This window comes from Perissodus microlepis, chromosome 6 (assembly GCF_051167445.1).
Source record: "Perissodus microlepis isolate ML-2025 ecotype Zambia chromosome 6, ASM5116744v1, whole genome shotgun sequence".
In the NCBI taxonomy this organism is placed as follows: Eukaryota; Metazoa; Chordata; class Actinopteri; order Cichliformes; family Cichlidae; genus Perissodus; species Perissodus microlepis.
The window spans coordinates 34,174,956-34,191,933 of NC_140466.1; the positions used below are offsets into that span (position 1 = coordinate 34,174,956).

Consider the following 16,978-nt stretch of genomic DNA (forward strand, 5'->3'; position numbering starts at 1 on the left):
TTCAACTAGAAAGAAATCATTTTCTTTAGCTTATTAGCTTAATTATAATTTTTACCGCCACTGCCACAAGAGAAGAACAGAGTAAAAACACCTCAGATCACACAGACAAGCACAAAGGACATTAAAAAATTTCATTAAGGAAATAACTGCCTGCAGTGTGACAATATTGTTGCGTGCACCATTCCCACTGCCTCGAAACAACCTGTAGTGATGCAAGCTCGTATTTAACTCACATGATCACGAGGCAGAGTCAACAAGGAAAAGTCTCACAAACAGTCAGAAACCATAACGAAACATCAGAAGAAGATAACAGCAGGAGCATCGTTTCTGCTGTTACCCTTTTATGCAGCGTCACTGAAACATTTCTGGGCCTCAAGTCTGAACCACTGATGTCAATAGTGGAGGAGCTACTGTAAGACAATCACTGATGATTCATGATGCAGCCTACAGATTGTTTGTGCCATCAGTATTTGCTTGTTATGATTACCCAAACTTTTGATTTGAAAGAAGTCCAGTTCTTATTCTGTCCAAATGTAGCCTCGATCACCACACCAGTATCAGTGGAAAATTCAGTTCATTTCAATTCACTTTACTTCACTTCAGTTCATTCATTTTATTCAATTCATTGTATCAGGTGCAAAATCACAACAACAGTCACCTCAAGATACTATACTGCAAAGCAAATGTCCTGAAATGATAAAAAGAAAAGAGCGAGGCAACAGTGGGATGGAAAAACTCCCTTTTAGCAGGAAGAAAGCTCCAGCAGAGCCAGGCTCAGGGGGGAGCATCTATCTGCTGACAGGTTGGGGGTGAGAGGAGGAAGACAGGACAAAAGACACACTATGGAAGAGAGTCAGAGATTATTAATAACTAATGATGGGAGGGTTCTGGGTCACCTGATCCAGCCCTAACTATAAACTTAACCAAAAAGTGTATTTTCAAGCCTAATCTTAAAAGCAGAGCAGGTTTCTGTGTTCTGAATCCAAACAACGAGCTTGTTCTACAGAAGAGGCCCCTGAAAGCTGAAGGCTCTGCCTCCCATCTACTTTTAAATACTTTAGGATTCACAAGTAAGACCATTGTCTGAGAATGAAGAGCTCTGTTGGGGTGATATGATACTATGAGGTCATTAAGATGGGGCCTGATTATTCAAAACCTTGCATGTGAGGATCAGGATTTTAAATTTGGATATGGGTTTAGCAACAAAGAGAAGACAGTGCGGGAGAAATATGCTCTCTCTTTCTAATCCCAGTTGGTACTCTCACTGCAGCTTTTAAAAACAACCTGCAAGAAATGAATTACAAACAAAGTGTAAGAGTTCTTGGCATTGCTTTTAGTTATACTTAGCATTAAAATAAAGGAGATGTGCATTTATTATGTAAAAGGCATCTTTTGACATCAAAAGCATCTCAGGACAATCATAAATCTTCACATCATACACTGCTCACAAATCAATTTTCAATGCAACATTTTTGATAGCATAAAGTAATCCCGGAGCTTTTTACTCTCAATTGTCTACGTCTGTCTGCTGATGGTCAGTATCTATCTGACTTAGACAGTAATGGAGCAGTTTGAAAGGATTTCTACAGAAATCATCTCAGATGTGAAAAATCAAGTGATCTGCTCATTAGAAATGACACAAAGAGTGACAGATGGTTTGATCTTTTCTCTCCTAACTGTGACCTTTACCACCAGCTTCCAATTTCCTCAAAGAAATTAGCCCTTTGTAGTGTGTTTTATTGCTTGTTGTTTACTGATTAACATCAGTAAACAATCGGACAGGCAAGATGGTCTTCTTACACTTTTAGAGAATCAAAGGGGAGTGAATCAGTAAAGCCAGAGTGCTGGTGCCAAAAAAGTAATTGCTGGGATTAGACCTGTTATAAATTAGCTGTTGACCTATAATCTGTCAAAAATGGGTCAAATAAACCTCTCATGTAGGATATCAGGTTATTTTGAGCCAGAAAGAGCATCCCCGTGACAAGGTAGAAGCTGTTATTGGTTTTTGGCAAAGTGACAGTTATATTTAGTTTATTTAGCCATTCAAAAAGTATCACTTACGTTAAAAATGTGTTTTTCAAGAGAGACTGAGGCAAGATGACAGCAGAGATTGAAAAAAATACATCACAGTTCAATAAAGACATTTTAAGTACCAAAAAAACCCCGATTGGTTATAATGCAGTAACACGGAGTCACAAAGATACCTGCAGAATATGCCATTTCTTTATTTTATACATAACCCATTCATAAATTAGTAAATTCTTTTTTACTAGTATAAGCAAAAATAATAGACATTAAAAAATATATAAAAACATCGGGAATCACTTTTTGGCACAACATCGTTTTAACCCGTCGCTGTCTTTGGTGCTGATCTTCCGATCTGCGACTCTGCGCTCACTTCCACCCTTCTTTGTCACTCACCTTCTCGCTGTTGCGCGCAAAAACACGCAGCTTGATTCCCACATCTCTCTCTCTCTCTCTCTCGCTGTGTCTCGCTGTCTCTGCCACGCACGCGCACACACGCCCCCCTTTAAAATATTCATTTGCGACACCTCAAAGGCCCCCAGTTTTTTTTTCCTTCTTTGTGGTTTCCACCTGTATCTTTCAGCGAAAACACTGGCGCGGACAAACACAAGCAAAACCACATTACAACTATATATATATATTTTTTTCAACTTTATGTATTAAAGCAAGAGACTCTGAGATGGAACATCTGTTCGTTAACATGTGGAGAAAAAACAAGGCTCTGCTTTCCTCCCGATCACACATGAATCACAGGAAAGCGGTGCCCGGCTTTAGAAGCTGTCAGTCTCATTGAAGGGTCTTCATTTCTTTTGCTTGAGATAAATTCAACCACGAGCCCGCCGATGTTGTATGTGCGTACGCTCAGACATGGCCTGAGCAAACTGTGAAACCCCCACGGCTTTAAAAATCTGCACGGGGGACCCACCGAACAGTCGCAACAGGCAGGTTCGAGTCTCTGCTGCGCTCTCTTGTGCGACAAGGTTAAACTGGCTCCCAGTTTTTTGTTTTGGTTTGGTTTTTTTGTAGTTTTTTTTTTCTGCGCCTCAGTTGAGGAATTCCCCGAGTTTGGAGAGACGAGTCCCGCAGGGAGACGGCAGATTAAACCCAAGAGTCGTCGGGGGGGGTTCGCTGCTTTGCCTGGAATTCATCAGAGGACATCATTGTGAAGAGGCTCGTGGCGGGGTCGTGCGGGAATTGGAAATGGAAATGGTGTGAGCACACACGGGGGTTTATCAGGGGCTGCTCCGTCATGTCTTGTAGTCCGTCTTTACTCCTGTTAAAGGTTTCGGATATTTCCCGGTGCGGCGGCACTGATCACAGCCTTTAACCTCTCCAGTTTTCAGGGCGCAGCGCGTTAGTCTGCACTGATGGAAGCGTTACTGCTCTCCTGCTCAACTTGGACACGATCTGGGGGCCCTTCATCAGTGTTGATCTCTCCGTTTCGGTGATCACAGGAGCGGAGGAAAAATAAGACTGGGCAAGAGGGAAGAGATGAAAGACGAGTGGGTTTCCTGAGGCGCACCGTCGAATCCGGTTTTGATGCGCGCAGGTGTCCATTTCATCAGTAAATTTCCTCTCCCTCTTGCTGTGATTAAACTATCGTATACATTTTTTCTTGTTTTTCGGTGGCAACCAGAAAACACAAACCGGAGAAGAAGACATTCAGCTGGAGTGCTTTGAACACAGGAATGCTCCTGGACGGATATTTGATTTGGGTTTGAGGGCAATCGCTCGGAGTTACAGGGAGCAAAGAGGAGGGGGGAAAGAATTTGGAAAGTAGAGCTTTGATTTACGGATTACTGGGCTTTTTCTTCTCCTGAACAACTGTAGACACGCTCTTTGATGTCTGAAAAGGTAAGAGAAAGCCACATGTGTTCTCCCTATTAACTGTTGCTTTTATTCTGTGTTATCAGAAGAATTATCACGACAAAAAAATGACCGGAATGCGATCAGATGTGGCAGATAAAAGAAAACTGATCTCAACGTGAAGAGGAAAGGATTGCGTCTTTGCACAGATACCTTAATCTATCACTGATTTCATGCAATGTGAGGCTTTTAGCTTCAGATTTGTTTGTTGAGAAATGAAAAAAGGGGGAGAAAGAACTTTAAAGTAAACATGATAATCATCGAAAAATCATAACAGCTTGTGTCCAAACACACAGAAACAGCACAGATTATTACGATTACGTTCACTGTGATAGCAGTTAATGATTTAACGAGGTTATTAACTATGCGGTGCGCACGGTGTTTAAAATATATGGTCCATGTCATGTGACTGCTTATCGGAATAAATTAAAGACGCTCCACCATGACGATGGTCTGTCTAAAGCGCAGTGGATAATAGATAATGAATTTCTATTTTCTGCACATGGCTCCGGGTCAACAGGTCCGGGTGAGCCCCACCGCCCCCCCTGTCTCTCTCTCTCTGTCTCTCTCTCTCTGGCTCTCTGAGCACGTGAACTTCTGTAAAGAAAGTCGAATTAAAAGAAAGAAAACCGAAGAGAGTGCTTCATCTGCATCAGCGTTACAGTGTCAAAAGTGTTTGCAAGCACAATGATCCTTTTCCTTAATTGACTTTTATGGAGAAGGATTGTCAAACAGGCAACAGGGGGCACTCTTTCAACTGCTTTCAATGATCCTGTTGCCTTTTTAACTAGATGAGGTTTGCTGCTGCATGTCAGACATGATATCATGAAGAAGATTCACTGCAGGCTTTTTTTTTTTTTTCAAAAAATAGAAGAAAAAGAAAAAAGAAAGAAAAAGTAAATATGCTTGAGGAGGGTGAGAATTAAAACCAAAGGATGGTATTTCATTTCATCACCAAGAATGAGAAGAAGGGAAATGGATCCAACTGACGTGACTTCCTGTCTCCCATGGGGGGACTTTTCATTTATACTTTTTATTTTTTTCATTTTTTTCAATTATTTATTTACTTATTTGCCTAAAGTCGCGATCTTCCTTCCCTTTGACATGGTTGGCCGTGGTTTTGCGGCCTGTAAGGGAGAGGATTAGGCTTGTGACAACAAAGCTTTTTAGTGCAATGCTCCAGAGAAATGTGTGACTGGTGGGAGAAGCATTAATGCTTTCATCTTACCATTTCTGTGATGGCCTCCGAGCACAAGCGTTCAGATTTCCAACTGTCTCAGCTGAGCTGCTTGGCAGTAACTGCACTGTATCCTGTGTATCGACCAGTTGTGAATTTGTTGAATCATGTTTGAGCTAAAGGACCGCTGACGCAAATTAAAACACCTACTGGTTTGGACAAGAACTCAAAAATATGATATTTCATTTATTCATATATGGGCAGTTTCTTGGTACAGTATATCAGTCTGTTCATTGGGCATTTTGAGGATAGGCTGTATCAGTCATCAGCTCTAATTAAATGATAGTCACGATTCAGTGGGCATTACCTATTTATCTTAACCTTCTTGGCTAGTGGACAGAATAAAACCAGTGTCCTCACATTTGCTTTGTTGGCACAGACACTGTTAGGCTCCTTTATTTCTAAAAGATGTTGAATGTTTTGTGTGGAGTTTGGAATGTGGACCCAAATGCAGATAATGAAGCATACAGAAGTGCCGTCCTAATGGTGAAGTAACACAAAACTCTGAGAAATAAACAAAAAAACACAAGAAGCCTGGGAATGAACAAAGGACAAAAGGAAAATAGAAGTTACACACAGGTGAAGAGAATCAGAGTAAAGGACGGAAGTAAAACTAATGCAAGACCTGAAAAAATGATAAAGTTCAGATGCCATCCGTCCATCCATACCACTCGTCCAATTCACAGAAATCCCAGCGGCCATAGAACAAAAGGCAACCTCAGACAGGCAGCCAGTCTAGCGCAGGGCTACCAAATAGACACAGACCACTACTCACATCTACTGCCAATTTACAATCAACAATTAAATGCACACGCTTGTCTTTGGGCTGTGGAAGGAAGTTGGAGTACCCAAAGAAAAAACATTCAGGACCAGAGACAACATGCAAACTCCCCATAGAAAAGCTGCAGCAAGCTGACAGGGTCCAACCAAAAATGACAAAAGCTAGACGCAAGACAAGGTTTATTTGATGCAACCGTGAGGGTAGAAGCAGATATTACAAGGTACAAGGTAGAGCTAACGCAGGCTGGAAAACACTGGGGTCATTATGACTTGAGGCGACTTTTGTTGTGATTTTAATTGAATTATAATATTAAAAACAAAACAGAAAACAAAAGCTAAACATCACCAGAAACAAACAACAAGAAAGAATAAAAAACAAGAACAAAACAAACATAAATCCCAAACTCAGCAGAACAAGGAGGACCTGCACCAGAATTGTTGTATGCCGATGATCAGATACTTTTTCCACGCATAGCTTACCCTTACTTATTGTACTACTACACTGGTTTTGCATTGAGGTAAACCCCACACCCCTCATGTCAGAAAATAGCGTTACTTCTTTGGCTTTTTTAACGTCATAAAACATACAAGTTGGTCCGAGTACTGTTTCATGTTTGTCCAATGCTCCTCTGCCAATATAATTCACCTCTCCTTGAGTGCACAAAGTAGCGGCTGGTTTTCAACCTGAGCAAAATACAGATCATATATCCCCCTTTCTTCTTCTGCGAATGAGAAAAACCAGGCCAGTGATTGCAGAGAGCGGTGTGGCCCAATCAGTGTCTACATGTTTTTGTGGAAATTGTTCAGCCGTCTACAGCATACTCAATTTAAAATCACATTTACTGTTTGTTCTGAGGGGATGATGACTAACAGCAGCAGGTACCAATGGCTGGGGTGGGGCAGGGGTGGCTGTAGCTCAGGTGGCAGAGCAGGTCAGCCACTAATCAGAAGGTCGGTGGTTCGATCCCAGGCTGCCTCCTGGCTGCATGCCAAATATCCTTGGGCAAGATACTAACCCCATGTTTGCCTACTGGTGGTGGTCAGAGGGCCCGGTGGCGCCTGTGTCCGGCAGCCTCGCCTCTGTCAGTGTGCCCCAGGGCTAGCTGTGGCTACAATGTAGCTTGCTATCGCCAGTGTGTGAATGGGTGAATGACTGAATGTAGTGTAAAGCGCTTTGGGGTCCTATGGACTAGAAAAGCGCTATACAAATGCAGGCCATTTACCATTTACCAATGCCAACGTGCGGCAAGTGAAGTTTCAGCCCTCTAATGTGAGGTCAAAATGTAATAGAGAGGAAATGGAATGAGGCCAAAAGTTGACACTGAAACCAAACCCGTGTTACAGTTTAAAGGCTGAATACCTTAAAGGACTCTGCACTGGGGACACCGGGGTTAACAAGAATGTGTTTGGTAAACTAAGGTCAATCCAAATCCATTTTTCTTTTTCTATTTCATAGTGTGTGTGCTTTTGTGCATACAAACCTGCCAAAGTGCATTGTAGAAGGACCAATTTTAAATTTCACTTGCAGTGAACTGAAATTTTCAGGCTTTTCTTTTCCCTTTTTGCACGTGTGAACAATGGAAACTAGATCGCATCTGAATTTCAATAACTTTGACTCTTGTGTGTCATGTCTGTGCTTGTTTTCCAAGTATTTGTTACGGTGTAATAAAAATGAATTACCATACCATTTCAGACACATGTTCTGGAAATCACAAGCGTCTGTATTTAAGAATAAAGAGGCTTGGTTTATAAACAGGAACAAACCCTCATTTCAGTGCTCCACATGGGACATATGTGGTTTTAATGTCTGAATGGCATGGCTGCTGAGGGATACGCAAAGCACTCAGAACAGTTTAACACATTTTTGGGGACAATACTACTCACTGATATTTCCAATAACTTTGACTAAGTATTGTGCCACTCACTAAAAATGGCTTTTTTGTTGCCATGAGACAAGTGAGTCAGTGGGTGTCATATATTGTTGATGTTTTGCATATTGCTTAGCTACATATTACCAAAAGGTGCTTTTTTAAGCTTTTAGTTTGTTTTTTTCTCAAACACTGTTTAACTATAAGGGAAACAGATTAAACACTTTAGAGGGGTAAAACAAATATGATGGAAGGCCAATATGGCCATTCAGACACAGCAACTGGGTTGCAGCAGGAACAACACGACCTCTCACATACTGTTAGTCATGGAGGACTAACAGTATGTTTAATGCACAGAGAGACTCGCGGGTTTCAATATCACTTTTTAAATATAGAGTGGAAACACATGAGGGAACCATATCAAACAGATTCAGACGTTCACATCCTCAATACGATCAGTGAATCCAGTGAATCAGTTTGGTCACACACTCACTGGCAATGATGGTGATGTTGAGAATGTCAGAACCATTAGCTAGGCCTAGTTAATAGCTCCAGTTGTGTATTTGACCCACAGTGCAGAGCTTGGTATTGCCTCTGAGTAAAGGAGACGGGGGCTGCTTTGGGCTCGTGTTGAAGGGCTGTGTTATAGCAGTGGTTAGTTCTGTGTCTCGGTTTACTTTGTTTTGGGGCTTTTTGGCATTTGTAGAACAACGTCGTCTTCTTGAGCTGGTCCATTTTTATGTAAAAAGAAGCACAAGAAGATTCAATTTAATTGAATTCAATTTGTATATATTTTTTCCATATCACAACAGCAGTTGCCTTCAGGTGATTTATACTGTAAAGACCCTTCAGTAATTGAAGGAAATCCCCAGGAATCAAACGACCTATTTTGAGCCTTTGGTGAGAGTGGGAAAGAAAACCTTCCTTTTAAAAGGAAGAAACCTGCAGCAGAACAAGGCTCAGGGAGGGGGGGGGGGGCGGCAGATAGGATGGAAGACACATTGTGGAAGAAGAAGAACTGATTTACTGTTAATGTCATTAGTCACAAAGCAACTGGCTGTAAAAGGCAGGGGGCAGAAAAGAACACGGGCAAAATACTCTCTTTATTAATGTTTTATAATACAAATGTGTAGGCTCAGGATAACTCTATAGCCTCGTGATGAGGGTACATACCACGAGGGCACAAATGCCACCAAGAGCGCCCCCAGTTCAATTTTGGTCTGGCCAGCACTTTATTGCATGTCACTCCCCTGATCTCTCGGTCATATCACCTGTCTGTCCTTGTAGCTACTGTCTTAAAAAAGGGCAATGCAAAAATAACCGTTTGAGAAAATATTTAAAACCCAACATACCTACAATAACCTAGACTGAATGCAAATGCACTTTTAATTAAAAAAACATTCATTTACGGTGCTCAGAATTAACTGTTCTTCCTTAATGATTGGTTTTAAATCATACAGACAACTTAAATGTTTAAATATAATACAAAATGCTGTATTCAAAGTGAAAAGGCAGCACAATATTTCATCTTCTATATCATCCATGCAGGATGTATATACATAGAATTCAGATATCAATGTCCAGCAGTTGTTCTTACCAAAGTAATACACTACATTGGATAAGCATGCCATTATCCTGCTGTGGTGTACAGGATGGAAATGCATTAAATAAATTCTTGAGAGAAGAGAGAAGCCGCCCTCTCTTCATAACACTGTCAGTCCTCTGTGAAATGCTGTCATGCCTTTCCTGAACTGTGTCCGAACATATCAGATTCCTTTTTTTTTTTACAGGAGAATGCTCCTAGCACATTGGGGGACCGAAGGAGATGGATATCTCCTTGGCTCTCCAGGCTCAAGAAGTCCACATTACCATTTAATGATGTTTACATCTGGTCACTTGGAAGGTCAAGTGAGGTGCTGATCCTCATTGTGGTGGTCACAACAGCTGTTTTGAATTCAAGCTGCAGTGTGTGTGCAGGGCGTTATCTTAGACTGTGAAAGTCTTTCTTCAATTATACATTAGCTTGCAGAACTCTTCTGGCCTAAAGACTTCCAGGAGTTGCACCATTAAGGTACAACACATACTGTAGTAAAACACACAGTAACAGTTAACTGTCAGGTGCAGACACCCTCTGGCTTTTTTTAAAGGTAGGGAAGAGATGAAAGAGTAACATCACCGTTATAGCACCTGTATAGGGTTTGGTAAATACACCAAATCCTATACATTTTAGCACCTTCTCTGCACCTTTTCTGTGAAACGTCAGTCTCTCCTTGCCAGCAAGCTTTGACCCCCCCAATCATCCCCACCCCTTTGCCAAATACTGTTTACTTCTTTGCTGCATTAAATAATTTAGCAGTTTTTGTGACAGACACATTTTCAATCTGAGCACCAACTGTTTGGCTTGTTTGGATCCTGTTTGCCTCGAGGTGTATCGAACACTGATTGTCAGACCTTATTAAAGGCTGTCACATGCTACCTGTTGCTTTAACTGTCAAGCTCCTGAGCTGGAAGCGCACAAACACACCTGGCTTCCCCAAAAAATGTGTCTACATTATAGTTCATATCTCTAAAAAAATATGTTTAAATTACTTTGCAGCACTTGTTTTTGATAATTCATGTTTTTGGTCTGTGGAAAATAAAACCCACTTTCTTTTTCTGCCTTCTTGGCTCGCAACAAAATTTAGAATTCATTTCAAAATGTTATTACATGCAAGTACTTACATAGCCCCTGCTTGTGCATCAGTATTTCTTAAGACTGTCTTCTAGCAGCCATCCTCTTCCATAATATACATATAAACAAGGCATGCTAACTATTATGATTACTAATAATTATTTACATTTTTTTTTAAAAAAAAAGACAATGATGCAATAATGAGAAAATGCATTTCTAAACTCTGGAGGATTAAAAGCAAGTACAAGTAAGACTGTGCTCAGCAGTTCTCACACCACTGATGTTTCCTGCTTTCTTCTTTGACTGCACTCCGCCTTTGTTCTTGTCATAAACTGCTAAAAGATTACTTTTGTATTGGCAAGAGCTCCACCTGCATACACTGGTATTAATAAATTGTGCAGAAAGCATAGATATATTGTGTGGAAGTCACTGTGAAGGGTCCTAACAAGATGTTTTACCATTTGCAGAAAATGAACAACTTATTATTTGAAAAAGTCTAAAATGAATGTGCAGATTGTAAACTGTAAATATTTTTGGCAATGTTAATCACTGTACACATTGTCCTTTGATTTTATACCACTGATCATGCAAAAAAAAAAAAAAAAAAAAAGCTATTTGAAGCTATCACTTTGATCCGTTGCAATGACTCATTTAATATGTTGGATTTTAAAGTAACACAATTAAATATTAATTGCTGTCACCCAAAGGTTTACACTGAAGCCAAACAGAAGCCTAGAGAATCATTTAATATTCAACACAGTCTTTTTCAGCTTTGCGCTTGAACCCTCCAAACATGGGGAATAGGGGTGATGTTGCATTTGATACCTGAGCATATAGCTAATGCTCTCAGGATCGTCAGTATTTTAGCTAAAGGGCAAAGTGAGTTGTAAACATTGTACTTGATGCTAAAGTTGCACATGTGTTATTGAAATTGACTAAAGAATAACTGAATCAAAACATTATACATGAAGATAATGACCATCCAGGTACCTTGTCAGTTGCTCCACACCAAGCATATGAATCACTTGTTAAGTACTGTTTTAAACATTTTCTAATGGCAATGTGAAAAGGGGCATGAGAAAAAGTGAGGTAGTGTTAGTACATTTGGATGGGGCAGAAAACCTAACGCTAAGTAGCTCTAGTTCCTAAACCTAACCAATCCAAGAACGACAATGAAACTATGAGTGAAGTGAGTGTAAGCCAATAAAGTAATCCCAAATAGCTGTTGGTGGGTAAATGGACTGATTCTCATATAGCGCTTTTCTACTCTAGCAGACAAAAGCTTGAAGCATGCCACATTCATCCAGTCAAACAAGCATTTCATGCTTCAAGTATCTTGCCCAAGGCCCCTTGGCATGCAGACTGGGGTAGCCAGAGATCAAACCATCAACTTTCAGATTAGTAGGTGACCTGCGCTACCTCCTTAGCTATCCCTAGGGTGGGGGTATGGGTTTGATTGGTGGATTAATAATATTATAACCCTTTTTACGTAGTTACCAAGAGCTCAATTTATTGTATCACCTCAGGGTGCTACAATAATACAGAGAAAACCCAACAGTCAGACGACCCCGTGCAAGCAAGCACTTGGCGACAGTGGGAAGGAAAAACTACCTGTTAACGGGAGGAAATCTCTGGCAGAACAAGGCTCAGGGAGAGGCAGCTATCTGCCGCAATCAACTGTCCAGTCCAGTCCAAAGCAACATTTGCTAACTACTACTAATTTTGGGGGAATGCTGTTAAACACTTTGCTTTGCAAACCTTACGGCTCAGCCGGGTTGTTCATGGCTACAGTGGCTGCAGTTAGGGGGCTAGTGTGTTACAACATCATGTTTGGAAGACAGATTGTGAGACTATTTCCTCCTTGTCCACGATGCAGCACTCCAAGCTCAGTGATAGGAAGTTACTGTCCACACAAACAACCCTCAATCACTGCAAGGCTTGCTGGATCAATACGTCCTCATAAGTCAGAGCCCCTGACCCTGACTGCAGCTCATTATTGCCCTCTGGAGATGAGGCTGACACACACACACACATTCTTACACAATGACACACACTCACTCATGCACAGGTGTTGTCTCTGCTACCAAGCCAACCATCCCCAAAAGGCTTTAAATATCCTTACGTAGAAGGCTGGGACTGCCTGCATACTCACACACACACATGCACACACCCACAGGCTGCAGCCCAGTGGTGCAGGGAGAATTGAGTGCCAGGGGGGCTAACAAGTGGAGGAGATGCACTCAGGGAATAGAGCTGATGAACCGAGCAAATGACAAGCAGACAAGGGACTTTCGTACTGTTAATAGCATTTCTTAGTATACTCTATTTTATTGTTTTTCATCACCATTAGGGAACATATGATGACTAAAAGATCAATCCGCCAGTCTTGGCACATAAGTCAAGTCTTAAAGACTTAAAATAGTGATTCCCGACACATTCAGTTACTTTACTGTTCTGCAAATAAAACTGCTCCTACGTCACCCTGAGGATTTTTATCAGAGAACATGTGGTTAAAAATGATATTTTAATGTTCTGTCAGTTTACAAAGTGATTTGGATATTTAGAGCAGCTAATGGTTTCAGCACTTGTTATAAATGTAGAAGACGTGATTAAAAGATCAGCTTTCTTTGCATCAGTTTCAGTTCTGCTGTACATTTGTTAACACTGTTGCAGTTTGAGTAAGTGTGTGTGCTCTCGTTCATGAAGTGTTAATGGTGTTGTACCTCTTATCCAGACTTAATAGTGTTTGTCTTAAAGGTTTGCGCCTCACCTTCCATAACATGTATTTTTCAGCCTCTGTCTCCCTCATTCATGGAGGCCGTTCTCCTGGTAGACACAAATTGTTATGAGGAGCTGACACCAAGGAAGCACTCCCTCGATTGCCAAACTGCTCAGGAGGTGATTGACCATTTTCAGTCAAAATACGAAGCAAACAAAGCAGGGGGTTATTAGGTAGGTGCCCTCAACATTATTTTCTCACTAGTTTCATAGCTTCAATCAGCTTAAACCAGGTTAAGACAGAGGCTGTTAAGAGCTCATGTATGTGTGTTTCTTTTCTGTGCTGATTTTCTCGACTTTATTATAATAAATGACTTTGGGGGATTTTATGTAACTTACTCACTCTGGTCTTTAAACTTTCAAAGCTTCTTTGCCTTAGTCCACAGCTGAGTCAGCATCCCATACTTCCTCAGTGATAAATCTAACCAAACACCAGACAATTGTACTTGGATGATGGATAAAATTAGAGCGCAAAACAAGATAGCATACATAGTTTGTGTTTGATTTGAGTGTGTATTTTCTTTGTGTTGCTATACAGATACAAATATTGTCGATGTCTTACAGTGAACTTAATGATGTAAGTAAGGTAAGAATATTATAATCTAAATATCAGAGGGCTGCTACATCATTATTCATTATATAATCAGCCTCTGTTCCTCTGTGCATTTGTAGAATTTTCTTCTACCAAATAAGACGTTTAAATAGTGGGAATTACAATCGCAACCACAAAGTGTCTGACATGCATCATAAACTTCATTTGTTTGTTGTATCCATGTTCTAAACTACTATGGAGTTAACTCGTTTACAACTATGGGAGTCCACGCAATAGAAAACAAAGGTAGAGATTCAGTTTATTGCAGTTTAATTAGGAGAAAATATTTGGCAATTTAAAAAATCTGCAAGTATAAACAAGACTGGTCAAGAAGAAGAAAGACAAAGAAAGACAAGAAGGAAGATGGTAGAGACAGTCGCTTACAAAATGGTAGTGAGACAAACTATAGTATGTTGTGCCGCTTTTGGCTATGTGGCTATTGTTGTTGGGAGTGAACTGGACAGAAAGGAAGAACTATATCAGAGGGACAGGTTTAGCTTTTTGGAGGCAAAGTTAGAGGCAAATTTGAGATAGTTTGTGCAGATAGTGGATATTACGGTGGCCCTGAGAGATCAAGCGGATTGCAACTTCAGAAAACACCGCCTAATAGAAAAAATGCTCTAAAAAAGCAAAACAAAACCAACCAACAACAGCAACAACAATAAGACAAAATGAAAGTGGGGAAATGATAAGCTCACAGACCAGCTTTGAAAAAGAAGCAGAGCATTTATTAGTATTGTAAAGGAAGAAAAAGATTAGGTAATGTGTCTTATAATCACATGATTCATATTAGCTGCATGCTATTAGCTGTTTACAGTTAGCATGTTACTTGTCACATTACTGTTTTCCCCATTTTGCAATTTTTTTCTTTTTGTTTCTGATTTGTGTTTTTGCCGCCATTTTCTGTTTGCTGGTGTTTTCTTAAATTGCAGTGCATTTGATCTCTCAGGGCCACCGTAGGATATACTGGCAGAAGGATGTGGAAGATTGAGCTGCTAGGCAAGAGGAAGAAAAAAAAAGAGAGGAGGTTCATAGATGTAGTGAGAGAGGGCAGAGGGTGATGCAAGGGGGTGAGATGGAGGCAGAAGGTCCACTGTGGCAACGTCTAAAGGGACCAGCAGGAAGGAAAGCCGAGCAAGTAACATTCATTTTGGATATGCTGGAATATACATTTTATGTTAAGGTGATTGTCCTCTTTAAAAAAAAACTCCATAGCATTTTGGTTTTGGTGTCAAATGGCAGTACGTTACGTTCAAGCTAAAAAGAACGTCTGGTAGCAATTTGGGCTTTTTATTCTCAATGCAGGAAGGTGATGTGCAAAGGCCTGCACAGGCTAGCTGTGAAATGAACATAAATTCTCTGGGTTTTTTTCACAGCACCTGTATTTACTTTTGTTGCTCCCACCCCACACACACATCTGGTCAATGAGTGGACTGAACAGATGGTCTCACATTGTTTGTCGTGACGCATTTTGATTCACTTGGATTTTTCTCTGTGTGAAAACAAACCAAACCACGGGGAAAGGTTTACAAACTCATCAACTGATTCGGACCAACACCTTAAAACAGCAGCCCCCAACCTTTTTTGCGCAGCCGGTTTAATGTCAGACAATATTTTCACAGACCGGCCTTTAAGGTATGAAATGATACGACCAAGACAAAAACTGTGGTTTTTTTGTAAATATAATAATAAACGTAAATTCACTGTATTGTGTAACTTTATTAGCAGCATCCTCCTGAAATGCACCAACAACATTGAGAGTAACATCCTCCTCTCTGTCTCTTAATGCTCTCTGGTCACTATGGTAACACGTAAATATTTCTTTTAAAAAAATGACACACAACTACAACACGGGAAAAGACCCAGGGAAACCAAGTTAATGAAAACGCTGAAAACCATAAATTTCACACCTGATCCAAATGACTCACGGATCGGTACCAGTCCGTGGCCCGGGGGTTGGGGACCGGTGCCTCCAAGAAGCCTGTGTCTGTGGTAGTAGTTTCTTTTTTGGTCACTTCCAATGACTGAAGCTTTAAAAAAAGGTGAATTTGCTATATTCAAATGTTCTTTGAGGTCTGAGTCAAGGGACAACTTGCGAGATGGTAATTGGGCCTTCAGACTTTGGATGGTAATAGAGCAGGAACTGAGTACCTCTGCAGGTTGGATCTCACATGGACACAGACTGTGTGTGTATTTATACTATTTTTTGTGGGAGGAAAGAGATAAGAAGACCGATGCAAATGTGATTAAAGAAAGAAAAAGTCCGACATTTATGGTTCCACGGCAGAGTAGTAATTACGCACAGACACGCACACAGAATCGACTAGTTATCTGACCGGCACCTTAATCAGCCAAACTGAACAGAAGCGTGTGCCTGTGTGTGCCTCACAAGGGTTTCCACAGACCAACTCATCACTACCAGAGATTATAGAATGCATGAGTAATTTTCTACCGACATCCATGTTTTCCGTGTCACATCTACCTTCTCCCTCTCCTACATTATACATTTTACCATCTGCCATTTTGACAGCCTGCTTGGAAAGAAGATACTTTTATACAGTGTTGCTTCTGTGGGGCTTTTTTCTGTTCCTTTGTCTTCTCCACTGAATGCTGTTTTTTTGTGGAAGTGGAGCAGAGGGGAGAAGCATCTGTTCCTGCTTCATCACTATGCATAAAGGTTAGGTATTTGTGCCATCTGTAAACAAAACCTGCTCTGAGACAACCTACATTACACCCACAGGCGCTAGTCAGATATAAGTATGGAAGATTATAGTTCAAATTCTGCATGTTCCACAGTGTAGTCGGGTCTTCATAAGTGAGTAAACTGTGGCTTTAAGCTAGCTACGTGGGATTTGTTTTTGACTTCAAAGGAATACAATAAATAACATAATGCAAATATAATATTGAAGGCAGCGTTATTCTTCAAGATATACATTCTGCAGGGAACACGTCCCTCCTTCCAGAGGTGGATATACCTGCATATACACACCAACGCTCCTCCAATTTGTCCGAATGGCAGTAAAAAGATAGCAAATCTTTTCTATCGCTCTCTTTTTTTCTTTGTTTTGGAATGGAAACATAATAGCTCTTCAAACTGCCAATCATTTAATCATTTTTGTATGCACCATTACTCCAGAGAACAACCATTATGAACTTTGCTC

General features: G+C 40.6%; 1 protein-coding gene across 1 annotated transcript in view; it reads left to right on the forward strand.

Annotated features, from left to right (window-relative positions):
- The first annotated feature begins 2,711 nt into the window (after positions 1-2,711).
- LOC146386086 (voltage-dependent T-type calcium channel subunit alpha-1I-like) overlaps positions 2,712-16,978 on the forward strand; it is a 262,563-nt gene continuing 248,296 nt past the window's right edge. The window contains exon 1 of the mRNA XM_084932111.1: positions 2,712-3,879. The gene's annotated coding sequence lies outside the window, so the exon portion shown is untranslated. The remainder of the gene's footprint in view (positions 3,880-16,978) is intronic.